The sequence below is a fragment of the Triturus cristatus genome, chromosome 1_1 (assembly GCF_964204655.1).
Source record: "Triturus cristatus chromosome 1_1, aTriCri1.1, whole genome shotgun sequence".
NCBI classification, from domain to species: Eukaryota; Metazoa; Chordata; class Amphibia; order Caudata; family Salamandridae; genus Triturus; species Triturus cristatus.
The window spans coordinates 844,664,137-844,678,838 of record NC_140579.1 but is presented as its reverse complement, the minus strand read 5'-3'; positions in this window follow the sequence as shown (position 1 = coordinate 844,678,838).

Here is a 14,702-nt window from a genome sequence, read left to right as displayed (position 1 = left end):
CTGACCCTGAAAAGTAATTCTAAGCGTACTTAACAGTAATTTGTATTTCCTTCCATAGGAATCCATTGTGTGGTTTTCACCAGAAAAGGTTCTAAGTGTCCATTTTTGAAACGTACAAATAGTCCTCTAAAATCAGCCGAACTACGAATTCCAATTTACTCACCTGTTATCAGGAGAGAACCCAGGGCTGCATCTGTTAGCCCAGCACTGACCCTGAAAAGTAATTCTAACTGTACTTACCAGTAACTTGTATTTCCTTCCATAGGAATCCATTGTGTGGTTTTCACCAGAAAAGTTTCTAAGTGCCCATTTTTGAAACGTACAAATATTCCTCTAAAGTCAGCAGAACTACGAATTCCAATTTACTCACCTGTTATCAGGAGAGAACCCAGGGCTGCATCTGTTAGCTCAGCACTGACCATGAAAAGTAATTCTAAGCATACTTACCAGTAACTTGTATTTCCTTCCATAGGAATCCATTGTGTGGTTTTCACCAGAAAAGTTTCTAAGTGTTCATTTTTGAAACTTACAAATATTCCTCTAAAATCAGCCGAACTACGAATTCCAATTTACTCACCTGTTATCAGGTGAGAACCCAGTGCTGCATCTTTTAGACCAGCACTGACCCTGAAAAGTAATTCTAAGCGTACTTACCAGTAACTTGTATTTCCTTCCATAGGAATCCATTGTGTGGTTTTCACCAGAAAAGTTTCTTTGTCCATTTTTGAAACGTACACATATTCCTCTAAAATCAGCAGAACTAGGAATTCCAATTTACTCACCTGTTATCAGGAGAGAACCCAGGGCTGCATATTTTAGACCAGCACTGACCCTGAAAAGTAATTCTAAGCGTACTTACTAGTAACTTGTATTTCCTTCCACAGGAATCCATTGTGTGGTTTTCACCAGAAAAGTTTCTAAGTGTCCATTTTTGAAACGTACAAATATTCCTCTAAAATCAGCAGAACTACGAATTCCAATTTACTCACCTGTTATCGGGAGAGAACCCAGGGCTGCATCTGTTAGCCCAGCACTGACCCTGAAAAGTAATTCTAAGCGTACTTACCAGTAACTTGTATTTCCTTCCATAGGAATCCATTGTGTGGTTTTCACCAGAAAAGTTTCTAAGTGTCCATTTTTGAAACGTACAAATATTCCTCTAAAATCAGCCGAACTACGAATTCCAATTTACTCACCTTTTATCAGGAGAGAACCCAGTGCTGCATCTTTTAGACCAGCACTGACCCTGAAAAGTAATTCTAAGCGTACTTACCAGTAACTTGTATTTTCTTCCATAGGAATCCATTGTGTGGTTTTCACCAGAAAAGTTTCTGTGTCCATTTTTTAAACGTACAAATATTCCTCTATAATCTGCAGAACTACGAATTCCAATTTACTCACCTGTTATCAGGAGAGAACCCAGGGCTGCATATTTTTAGCCCAGCACTGACCCTGAAAAGTAATTCTAAGCGTACTTACTACTAACTTGTATTTCCTTCCACAGGAATCCATTGTGTGGTTTTCACAAGAAAAGTTTCTAATTGACCATTTTTGAAACGTACAAATATTCCTCTAAAATCAGCAGAACTACGAATTCCAATTTACTCACCTGTTATCAGGAGAGAACCCAGGGCTGCATCTGTTAGCCCAGCACTGACCCTGAAAAGTAATTCTGAGCATACTTACCAGTAACTTGTATTTACTTCCATAGGAATCCATTGTGTGGTTTTCACCAGAAAAGTTTCTAAGTGTCCAGTTTTGAAACGTACAAATATTCCTCTAAAATCAGCCGAACTACGAATTCAAATTTACTCACCTGTTATCAGGAGAGAACCCAGTGCTGCATCTTTTAGACCAGCACTGACCCTGAAAAGTAATTCTAAGCGTACTTAACAGTAATTTGTATTTCCTTCCATAGGAATCCATTGTGTGGTTTTCACCAGAAAAGGTTCTAAGTGTCCATTTTTGAAACGTACAAATAGTCCTCTAAAATCAGCCGAACTACGAATTCCAATTTACTCACCTGTTATCAGGAGAGAACCCAGGGCTGCATCTGTTAGCCCAGCACTGACCCTGAAAAGTAATTCTAACTGTACTTACCAGTAACTTGTATTTCCTTCCATAGGAATCCATTGTGTGGTTTTCACCAGAAAAGTTTCTAAGTGTTCATTTTTGAAACTTACAAATATTCCTCTAAAATCAGCCGAACTACGAATTCCAATTTACTCACCTGTTATCAGGAGAGAACCCAGTGCTGCATCTTTTAGACCAGCACTGACCCTGAAAAGTAATTCTAAGCGTACTTACCAGTAACTTGTATTTCCTTCCATAGGAATCCATTGTGTGGTTTTCACCAGAAAAGTTTCTTTGTCCATTTTTGAAACGTACAAATATTCCTCTAAAATCAGCAGAACTAGGAATTCCAATTTACTCACCTGTTATCAGGAGAGAACCCAGGGCTGCATATTTTAGACCAGCACTGACCCTGAAAAGTAATTCTAAGCGTACTTACTAGTAACTTGTATTTCCTTCCACAGGAATCCATTGTGTGGTTTTCACCAGAAAAGTTTCTAAGTGTCCATTTTTGAAACGTACAAATATTCCTCTAAAATCAGCAGAACTACGAATTCCAATTTACTCACCTGTTATCAGGAGAGAACCCAGGGCTGCATCTGTTAGCTCAGCACTGACCCTGAAAAGTAATTCTAAGCGTACTTACCAGTAACTTGTATTTCCTTCTATAGGAATCCATTGTGTGGTTTTCACCAGAAAAGTTTCTGTGTCCATTTTTGAAACGTACAAATATTCCTCTAAAATCAGCAGAACTACGAATTCCAATTTACTCACCTGTTATCAGGAGAGAACCCAGGGCTGCATATTTTAGCCCAGCACTGACCCTGAAAAGTAATTCTAAGCGTACTTACTAGTAACTTGTTTTTCCTTCCACAGGAATCCATTGTGTGGTTTTCACCAGAAAAGTTTCTACGTGTCCATTTTTGAAACGTACAAATATTCCTCTAAAATCAGCAGAACTACGAATTCCAATTTACTCACCTGTTATCAGGAGAGAACCCAGGGCTGCATCTGTTAGCCCAGCACTGACCCTGAAAAGTAATTCTAAGCGTACTTACCAGTAACTTGTATTTCCTTCCATAGGAATCCATTGTGTGGTTTTCACCAGAAAAGTTACTGTGTCCATTTTTGAAACGTACAAATATTCCTCTAAAATCAGCCGAACTACGAATTCCAATTTACTCACCTGTTATCAGGAGAGAACCCAGTGCTGCATATTTTAACCCAGCCCTGACCCTGAAAAGTAATTGTAAGCGTACTTACTAGTAACTTGTATTTCCTTCCATAGGAATCCATTGTGTGGTTTTCACCAGAAAAGTTTCTAAGTGTCCATTTTTGAAACGTACAAATATTCCTCTAAAATCAGCAGAACTACAAATTGCAATTTACTCACCTGTTATCAGGAGAGAACCCAGGGCTGCATCTGTTAGCCCAGCACTGACCCTGAAAAGTAATTCTAAGCATACTTACCAGTAACTTGTATTTCCTTCCATAGGAATCCATTGTGTGGTTTTCACCAGAAACGTTTCTGTGTCCATTTTTGAAACGTACAAATATTCCTCTAAAATCAGCCGAACTACGAATTCAAATTTACTCACCTGTTATCAGGAGAGAACCCAGTGCTGCATCTTTTAGACCAGCACTGACCCTGAAAAGTAATTCTAAGCGTACTTACCAGTAATTTGTATTTCCTTCCATAGGAATCCATTGTGTGGTTTTCACCAGAAAAGTTTCTAAGTGTCCATTTTTGAAACGTACAAATAGTCCTCTAAAATCAGCCGAACTACGAATTCCAATTTACTCACCTGTTATCAGGAGAGAACACAGGGCTGCATCTGTTAGCCCAGCACTGACCCTGAAAAGTAATTCTAAGTGTACTTACCAGTAACTTGTATTTCCTTCCATAGGAATCAATTGTGTGGTTTTCACCAGAAAAGTTTCTAAGTGTCCATTTTTGAAACGTACAAATATTCCTCTAAAATCAGCAGAACTACGAATTCCAATTTACTCACCTGTTATCAGGAGAGAACCCAGGGCTGCATCTGTTAGCTCAGCACTGACCCTGAAAAGTAATTCTAAGCGTACTTACCAGTAACTTGTATTTCCTTCCATAGGAATCCATTGTGTGGTTTTCACCAGAAAAGTTTCTGTGTCCATTTTTGAAACGTACAAATATTCCTCTAAAATCAGCAGAACTACGAATTCCAATTTACTCACCTGTTATCAGGAGAGAACCCAGGGCTGCATCTGTTAGCCCAGCACTGACCCTGAAAAGTAATTCTAAGTGTACTTACCAGTAACTTGTATTTTCTTCCATAGGAATCCATTCTGTGGTTTTCACCAGAAAAGTTTCTAAGTGTCCATTTTTGAAACGTACAAATATTCCTCTAAAATCAGCAGAACTACGAATTCCAATTTACTCACCTGTTATCAGGAGAGAACCCAGGGCTGCATCAGTTAGCTCAGCACTGACCATGAAAAGTAATTCTAAGCATACTTACCAGTAACTTGTATTTCCTTCCATAGGAATCCATTGTGTGGTTTTCACCAGAAAAGTTTCTAAGTGTCCATTTTTTAAATGTACAAATATTCCTCTAAAATCAGCCGAACTACGAATTCCAATTTACTCACCTGTTATCAGGAGAGAACCCAGTGCTTCATCTTTTAGACCAGCACTGACCCTGAAAAGTAATTCTAAGCGTACTTACCAGTAACTTGTATTTCCTTCCGTAGGAATCCATTGTGTGGTTTTCACCTGATAAGTTTCTAAGTGTCCAATTTTGAAATGTACAAATATTCCTCTAAAATCAGCCGATCTACGAATTCCGATTTACTCACCTGTTATCAGGAGAGAACCCAGGGCTGCATATTTTAGCCTAGCACTGACCCTGAAAAGTAATTCTAAGCGTACTTACTAGTAACTTGTATTTCCTTCCACAGGAATCCATTGTGTGGTTTTCACCAGAAAAGTTTCTAAGTGTCCATTTTTGAAACGTACAAATATTCCTCTAAAATCAGCAGAACTACGAATTCCAATTTACTCACCTGTTATCAGGAGAGAACCCAGGGCTGCATCTGTTAGCCCAGCACTGACCCTGAAAAGTAATTCTGAGCATACTTACCAGTAACTTGTATTTACTTCCATAGGAATCCATTGTGTGGTTTTCACCAGAAAAGTTTCTAAGTGTCCAGTTTTGAAACGTACAAATATTCCTCTAAAATCAGCCGAACTACGAATTAAAATTTACTCACCTGTTATCAGGAGAGAACCCAGTGCTGCATCTTTTAGACCAGCACTGACCCTGAAAAGTAATTCTAAGCGTACTTAACAGTAATTTGTATTTCCTTCCATAGGAATCCATTGTGTGGTTTTCACCAGAAAAGGTTCTAAGTGTCCATTTTTGAAACGTACAAATAGTCCTCTAAAATCAGCCGAACTACGAATTCCAATTTACTCACCTGTTATCAGGAGAGAACCCAGGGCTGCATCTGTTAGCCCAGCACTGACCCTGAAAAGTAATTCTAACTGTACTTACCAGTAACTTGTATTTCCTTCCATAGGAATCCATTGTGTGGTTTTCACCAGAAAAGTTTCTAAGTGCCCATTTTTGAAACGTACAAATATTCCTCTAAAGTCAGCAGAACTACGAATTCCAATTTACTCACCTGTTATCAGGAGAGAACCCAGGGCTGCATCTGTTAGCTCAGCACTGACCATGAAAAGTAATTCTAAGCATACTTACCAGTAACTTGTATTTCCTTCCATAGGAATCCATTGTGTGGTTTTCACCAGAAAAGTTTCTAAGTGTTCATTTTTGAAACTTACAAATATTCCTCTAAAATCAGCCGAACTACGAATTCCAATTTACTCACCTGTTATCAGGAGAGAACCCAGTGCTGCATCTTTTAGACCAGCACTGACCCTGAAAAGTAATTCTAAGCGTACTTACCAGTAACTTGTATTTCCTTCCATAGGAATCCATTGTGTGGTTTTCACCAGAAAAGTTTCTTTGTCCATTTTTGAAACGTACAAATATTCCTCTAAATTCAGCAGAACTAGGAATTCCAATTTACTCACCTGTTATCAGGAGAGAACCCAGGGCTGCATATTTTAGACCAGCACTGACCCTGAAAAGTAATTCTAAGCGTACTTACTAGTAACTTGTATTTCCTTCCACAGGAATCCATTGTGTGGTTTTCACCAGAAAAGTTTCTAAGTGTCCATTTTTGAAACGTACAAATATTCCTCTAAAATCAGCAGAACTACGAATTCCAATTTACTCACCTGTTATCGGGAGAGAACCCAGGGCTGCATCTGTTAGCCCAGCACTGACCCTGAAAAGTAATTCTAAGCGTACTTACCAGTAACTTGTATTTCCTTCCATAGGAATCCATTGTGTGGTTTTCACCAGAAAAGTTTCTAAGTGTCCATTTTTGAAACGTACAAATATTCCTCTAAAATCAGCCGAACTACGAATTCCAATTTACTCACCTTTTATCAGGAGAGAACCCAGTGCTGCATCTTTTAGACCAGCACTGACCCTGAAAAGTAATTCTAAGCGTACTTACCAGTAACTTGTATTTTCTTCCATAGGAATCCATTGTGTGGTTTTCACCAGAAAAGTTTCTGTGTCCATTTTTGAAACGTACAAATATTCCTCTATAATCTGCAGAACTACGAATTCCAATTTACTCACCTGTTATCAGGAGAGAACCCAGGGCTGCATATTTTAGCCCAGCACTGACCCTGAAAAGTAATTCTAAGCGTACTTACTACTAACTTGTATTTCCTTCCACAGGAATCCATTGTGTGGTTTTCACCAGAAAAGTTTCTAATTGACCATTTTTGAAACGTACAAATATTCCTCTAAAATCAGCAGTACTACGAATTCCAATTTACTCACCTGTTATCAGGAGAGAACCCAGGGCTGCATCTGTTAGCCCAGCACTGACCCTGAAAAGTAATTCTGAGCATACTTACCAGTAACTTGTATTTACTTCCATAGGAATCCATTGTGTGGTTTTCACCAGAAAAGTTTCTAAGTGTCCAGTTTTGAAACGTACAAATATTCCTCTAAAATCAGCCGAACTACGAATTCAAATTTACTCACCTGTTATCAGGAGAGAACCCAGTGCTGCATCTTTTAGACCAGCACTGACCCTGAAAAGTAATTCTAAGCGTACTTAACAGTAATTTGTATTTCCTTCCATAGGAATCCATTGTGTGGTTTTCACCAGAAAAGGTTCTAAGTGTCCATTTTTGAAACGTACAAATAGTCCTCTAAAATCAGCCGAACTACGAATTCCAATTTACTCACCTGTTATCAGGAGAGAACCCAGGGCTGCATCTGTTAGCCCAGCACTGACCCTGAAAAGTAATTCTAACTGTACTTACCAGTAACTTGTATTTCCTTCCATAGGAATCCATTGTGTGGTTTTCACCAGAAAAGTTTCTAAGTGCCCATTTTTGAAACGTACAAATATTCCTCTAAAGTCAGCAGAACTACGAATTCCAATTTACTCACCTGTTATCAGGAGAGAACCCAGGGCTGCATCTGTTAGCTCAGCACTGACCATGAAAAGTAATTCTAAGCATACTTACCAGTAACTTGTATTTCCTTCCATAGGAATCCATTGTGTGGTTTTCACCAGAAAAGTTTCTAAGTGTTCATTTTTGAAACTTACAAATATTCCTCTAAAATCAGCCGAACTACGAATTCCAATTTACTCACCTGTTATCAGGAGAGAACCCAGTGCTGCATCTTTTAGACCAGCACTGACCCTGAAAAGTAATTCTAAGCGTACTTACCAGTAACTTGTATTTCCTTCCATAGGAATCCATTGTGTGGTTTTCACCAGAAAAGTTTATGTGTCCATTTTTGAAACGTACAAATATTCCTCTAAAATCAGCAGAACTAGGAATTCCAATTTACTCACCTGTTATCAGGAGAGAACCCAGGGCTGCATATTTTAGACCAGCACTGACCCTGAAAAGTAATTCTAAGCGTACTTACTAGTAACTTGTATTTCCTTCCACAGGAATCCATTGTGTGGTTTTCACCAGAAAAGTTTCTAAGTGTCCATTTTTGAAACGTACAAATATTCCTCTAAAATCAGCAGAACTACGAATTCCAATTTACTCACCTGTTATCAGGAGAGAACCCAGGGCTGCATCTGTTAGCCCAGCACTGACCCTGAAAAGTAATTCTAAGCGTACTTACCAGTAACTTGTATTTCCTTCCATAGGAATCCATTGTGTGGTTTTCACCAGAAAAGTTTCTAAGTGTCCATTTTTGAAACGTACAAATATTCCTCTAAAATCAGCCGAACTACGAATTCCAATTTACTCACCTTTTATCAGGAGAGAACCCAGTGCTGCATCTTTTAGACCAGCACTGACCCTGAAAAGTAATTCTAAGCGTACTTACCAGTAACTTGTATTTTCTTCCATAGGAATCCATTGTGTGGTTTTCACCAGAAAAGTTTCTGTGTCCATTTTTGAAACGTACAAATATTCCTCTATAATCTGCAGAACTACGAATTCCAATTTACTCACCTGTTATCAGGAGAGAACCCAGGGCTGCATATTTTAGCCCAGCACTGACCCTGAAAAGTAATTCTAAGCGTACTTACTACTAACTTGTATTTCCTTCCACAGGAATCCATTGTGTGGTTTTCACCAGAAAAGTTTCTAATTGACCATTTTTGAAACGTACAAATATTCCTCTAAAATCAGCAGAACTACGAATTCCAATTTACTCACCTGTTATCAGGAGAGAACCCAGGGCTGCATCTGTTAGCCCAGCACTGACCCTGAAAAGTAATTCTAAGCATACTTACCAGTAACTTGTATTTCCTTCCATAGGAATCCATTGTGTGGTTTTCACCAGAAAAGTTTCCAAGTGTCCATTTTTGAAACATACAAATATTTCTCTAAAATCAGCCGAACTACGAATTCCAATTTACTCACCTGTTATCAGGAGAGAACCCAGTGCTGCATCTTTTAGACCAGCACTGACCCTGAAAAGTAATTCTAAGCGTACTTACCAGTAACTTGTATTTCCTTCCATAGGAATCCATTGTGTGGTTTTCACCAGAAAAGTTTCTAAGTGTCCATTTTTGAAACGTACAAATATTCCTCTAAAATCAGCAGAACTACGAATTCCAATTTACTCACCTGTTATCAGGAGAGAACCCAGGGCTGCATCTGTTAGCTCAGCACTGACCATGAAAAGTAATTCTAAGCATACTTACCAGTAACTTGTATTTCCTTCCATAGGAATCCATTGTGTGGTTTTCACCAGAAAAGTTTCTAAGTGTTCATTTTTGAAACGTACAAATATTCCTCTAAAATCAGCTGAACTACGAATTCCAATTTACTCACCTGTTATCAGGAGAGAACCCAGTGCTGCATCTTTTAGACCAGCACTGACCCTGAAAAGTAATTCTAAGCGTACTTACCAGTAACTTGTATTTCCTTCCATAGGAATCCATTGTGTGGTTTTCACCAGAAAAGTTTCTTTGTCCATTTTTGAAACGTACAAATATTCCTCTAAAATCAGCAGAACTACGAATTCCAATTTACTCACCTGTTATCAGGAGAGAACCCAGGGCTGCATATTTAAGCCCAGCACTGACCCTGAAAAGTAATTCTAAGCGTACTTACTAGTAACTTGTATTTCCTTCCACAGGAATCCATTGTGTGGTTTTCACCAGAAAAGTTTCTAAGTGTCCATTTTTGAAACATACAAATATTCCTCTAAAATCAGCAGAACTATGAATTCCAATGTACTCACCTGTTATCAGGAGAGAACCCAGGGCTGCATCTGTTAGCCCAGCACTGACCCTGAAAAGTAATTCTAAGCATACTTACCAGTAACTTGTATTTCCTTCCATAGGAATCCATTGTGTGGTTTTCATCAGAAAAGTTTCTAAGTGTCCATTTTTGAAACGTACAAATAGTCCTCTAAAATCAGCCGAACTACGAATTCCAATTTACTTACCTGTTATCAGGAGAGAACCCAGGGCTGCATCTGTTAGCCCAGCACTGACCCTGAAAAGTAATTCTAAGTGTACTTACCAGTAACTTGTATTTTCTTCCATAGGAATCCATTGTGTGGTTTTCACCAGAAAAGTTTCTAAGTGTCCATTTTTGAAACGTACAAATATTCCTCTAAAATCAGCAAAACTACGAATTCCAATTTACTCACCTGTTATCAGGAGAGAACCCAGGGCTGCATCAGTTAGCTCAGCACTGACCATGAAAAGTAATTCTAAGCATACTTACCAGTAACTTGTATTTCCTTCCATAGGAATCCATTGTGTGGTTTTCACCAGAAAAGTTTCTAAGTGTCCATTTTTGAAACGTACAAATATTCCTCTAAAATCAGCCGAACTACGAATTCCAATTTACTCACCTGTTATCAGGAGAGAACCCAGCGCTGCATCTTTTAGACCAGCACTGACCCTGAAAAGTAATTCTAAGCGTACTTACCAGTAACTTGTATTTTCTTCCATAGGAATCCATTGTGTGGTTTTTACCAGAAAAGTTTCTGTGTCCATTTTTGAAACGTACAAATATTCCTCTAAAATCTGCAGAACTACGAATTCCAATTTACTCACCTGTTATCAGGAGAGAACCCAGGGCTGCATCTGTTAGCTCAGCACTGACCATGAAAAGTAATTCTAAGCATACTTACCAGTAACTTGTATTTCCTTCCATAGGAATCCATTGTGTGGTTTTCACCAGAAAAGTTTCTAAGTGTTCATTTTTGAAACGTACAAATATTCCTCAAAAATCAGCCGAACTACGAATTCCAATTTACTCACCTGTTATCAGGAGAGAACCCAGTGCTGCATCTTTTAGACCAGCACTGACCCTGAAAAGTAATTCTAAGCGTACTTACCAGTAACTTGTATTTCCTTCCATAGGAATCCATTGTGTGGTTTTCACCAGAAAAGTTTCTTTGTCCATTTTTGAAACGTACAAATATTCCTCTAAAATCAGCAGAACTACGAATTCCAATTTACTCACCTGTTATCAGGAGAGAACCCAGGGCTGCATATTTTAGCCCAGCACTCACCCTGACAAGTAATTCTAAGCGTACTTACCAGTAACTTGTATTTCCTTTCATAGGAATCCATTGTGTGGTTTTTACCAGATAAGTTTCTAAGTGTCCATTTTTGAAACATACAAATATTCCTCTAAAATCAGCAGAACTACGAATTCCAATTTACTCACCTGTTATCAGGAGAGAACCCAGGGCTGCATCTGTTAGCTCAGCACTGACCATGAAAAGTAATTCTAAGCATACTTACCAGTAACTTGTATTTCCTTCCATAGGAATCCATTGTGTGGTTTTCACCAGAAATGTTTCTGTGTCCATTTTTGAAACGTACAAATATTCCACTAAAATCAGCTGAACTACGAATTCAAATTTACTCACCTGTTATCAGGAGAGAACCCAGTGCTGCATCTGTTAGACCAGCACTGACCCTGAAAAGTAATTCTAAGCGTACTTACCAGTAATTTGTATTTCCTTCCATAGGAATCCATTGTGTGGTTTTCACCAGAAAAGTTTCTAAGTGTCCATTTTTGAAACGTACAAATAGTCCTCTAAAATCAGCCGAACTACGAATTCCAATTTACTCACCTGTTATCAGGAGAGAACACAGGGCTGTATCTGTTAGCCCAGCACTGACCCTGAAAAGTAATTCTAAGTGTACTACCAGTAACTTGTATTTCCTTCCATAGGAATCCATTCTGTGGTTTTCACCAGAAAAGTTTCTAAGTGTCCATTTTTGAAACGTACAAATATTCCTCTAAAATCAGCAGAACTACTTATTCCAATTTACTCACCTGGTATCAGGAGAGAACCCAGGGCTGCATCTGTTAGCTCAGCACTGACCCTGAAAAGTAATTCTAAGCGTACTTACCAGTAACTTGTATTTCCTTCTATAGGAATCCATTGTGTGGTTTTCACCAGAAAAGTTTCTGTGTCCATTTTTGAAACGTACAAATATTCCTCTAAAATCAGCAGAACTACGAATTCCAATTTACTCACCTGTTATCAGGAGAGAACCCAGGGCTGCATATTTTAGCCCAGCACTGACCCTGAAAAGTAATTCTAAGCATACTTACTAGTAACTTGTTTTTCCTTCCACAGGAATCCATTGTGTGGTTTTCACCAGAAAAGTTTCTAAGTGTCCATTTTTGAAACGTACAAATATTCCTCTAAAATCAGCAGAACTACGAATTCCAATTTACTCACCTGTTATCAGGAGAGAACCCAGGGCTGCATCTGTTAGCCCAGCACTGACCCTGAAAAGTAATTCTAAGCGTACTTACCAGTAACTTGTATTTCCTTCCATAGGAATCCATTGTGTGGTTTTCACCAGAAAAGTTACTGTGTCCATTTTTGAAACGTACAAATATTCCTCTAAAATCAGCAGAACTACGAATTCCAATTTACTCACCTGTTATCAGGAGAGAACCCAGGGCTGCATATTTTAGCCCAGCACTGACCCTGAAAAGTAATTCTAAGCGTACTTACTAGTAACTTGTTTTTCCTTCCACAGGAATCCATTGTGTGGTTTTCACCAGAAAAGTTTCTAAGTGTCCATTTTTGAAACGTACAAATATTCCTCTAAAATCAGCAGAACTACGAATTCCAATTTACTCACCTGTTATCAGGAGAGAACCCAGGGCTGCATCTGTTAGCCCAGCACTGACCCTGAAAAGTAATTCTAAGCGTACTTACCAGTAACTTGTATTTCCTTCCATAGGAATCCATTGTGTGGTTTTCACCAGAAAAGTTACTGTGTCCATTTTTGAAACGTACAAATATTCCTCTAAAATCAGCCGAACTACGAATTCCAATTTACTCACCTGTTATCAGGAGAGAACCCAGTGCTGCATATTTTAACCCAGCCCTGACCCTGAAAAGTAATTGTAAGCGTACTTACTAGTAACTTGTATTTCCTTCCATAGGAATCCATTGTGTGGTTTTCACCAGAAAAGTTTCTAAGTGTCCATTTTTGAAACGTACAAATATTCCTCTAAAATCAGCAGAACTACAAATTGCAATTTACTCACCTGTTATCAGGAGAGAACCCAGGGCTGCATCTGTTAGCCCAGCACTGACCCTGAAAAGTAATTCTAAGCATACTTACCAGTAACTTGTATTTCCTTCCATAGGAATCCATTGTGTGGTTTTCACCAGAAACGTTTCTGTGTCCATTTTTGAAACGTACAAATATTCCTCTAAAATCAGCCGAACTACGAATTCAAATTTACTCACCTGTTATCAGGAGAGAACCCAGTGCTGCATCTTTTAGACCAGCACTGACCCTGAAAAGTAATTCTAAGCGTACTTACCAGTAATTTGTATTTCCTTCCATAGGAATCCATTGTGTGGTTTTCACCAGAAAAGTTTCTAAGTGTCCATTTTTGAAACGTACAAATAGTCCTCTAAAATCAGCCGAACTACGAATTCCAATTTACTCACCTGTTATCAGGAGAGAACACAGGGCTGCATCTGTTAGCCCAGCACTGACCCTGAAAAGTAATTCTAAGTGTACTTACCAGTAACTTGTATTTCCTTCCATAGGAATCAATTGTGTGGTTTTCACCAGAAAAGTTTCTAAGTGTCCATTTTTGAAACGTACAAATATTCCTCTAAAATCAGCAGAACTACGAATTCCAATTTACTCACCTGTTATCAGGAGAGAACCCAGGGCTGCATCTGTTAGCTCAGCACTGACCCTGAAAAGTAATTCTAAGCGTACTTACCAGTAACTTGTATTTCCTTCCATAGGAATCCATTGTGTGGTTTTCACCAGAAAAGTTTCTAAGTGTCCATTTTTGAAACGTACAAATATTCCTCTAAAATCAGCAGAACTACGAATTCCAATTTACTCACCTGTTATCAGGAGAGAACCCAGGGCTGCATCTGTTAGCCCAGCACTGACCTTGAAAAGTAATTCTAAGTGTACTTACCAGTAACTTGTATTTTCTTCCATAGGAATCCATTCTGTGGTTTTCACCAGAAAAGTTTCTAAGTGTCCATTTTTGAAACGTACAAATATTCCTCTAAAATCAGCAGAACTACGAATTCCAATTTACTCACCTGTTATCAGGAGAGAACCCAGGGCTGCATCAGTTAGCTCAGCACTGACCATGAAAAGTAATTCTAAGCATACTTACCAGTAACTTGTATTTCCTTCCATAGGAATCCATTGTGTGGTTTTCACCAGAAAAGTTTCTAAGTGTCCATTTTTGAAACGTACAAATATTCCTCTAAAATCAGCCGAACTACGAATTCCAATTTACTCACCTGTTATCAGGAGAGAACCCAGTGCTTCATCTTTTAGACCAGCACTGACCCTGAAAAGTAATTCTAAGCGTACTTACCAGTAACTTGTATTTCCTTCCGTAGGAATCCATTGTGTGGTTTTCACCAGATAAGTTTCTAAGTGTCCAATTTTGAAATGTACAAATATTCCTCTAAAATCAGCCGATCTACGAATTCCGATGTACTCACCTGTTATCAGGAGAGAACCCAGGACTGCATATTTTAGCCTAGCACTGACCCTGAAAAGTAATTCTAAGCGTACTTACTAGTAACTTG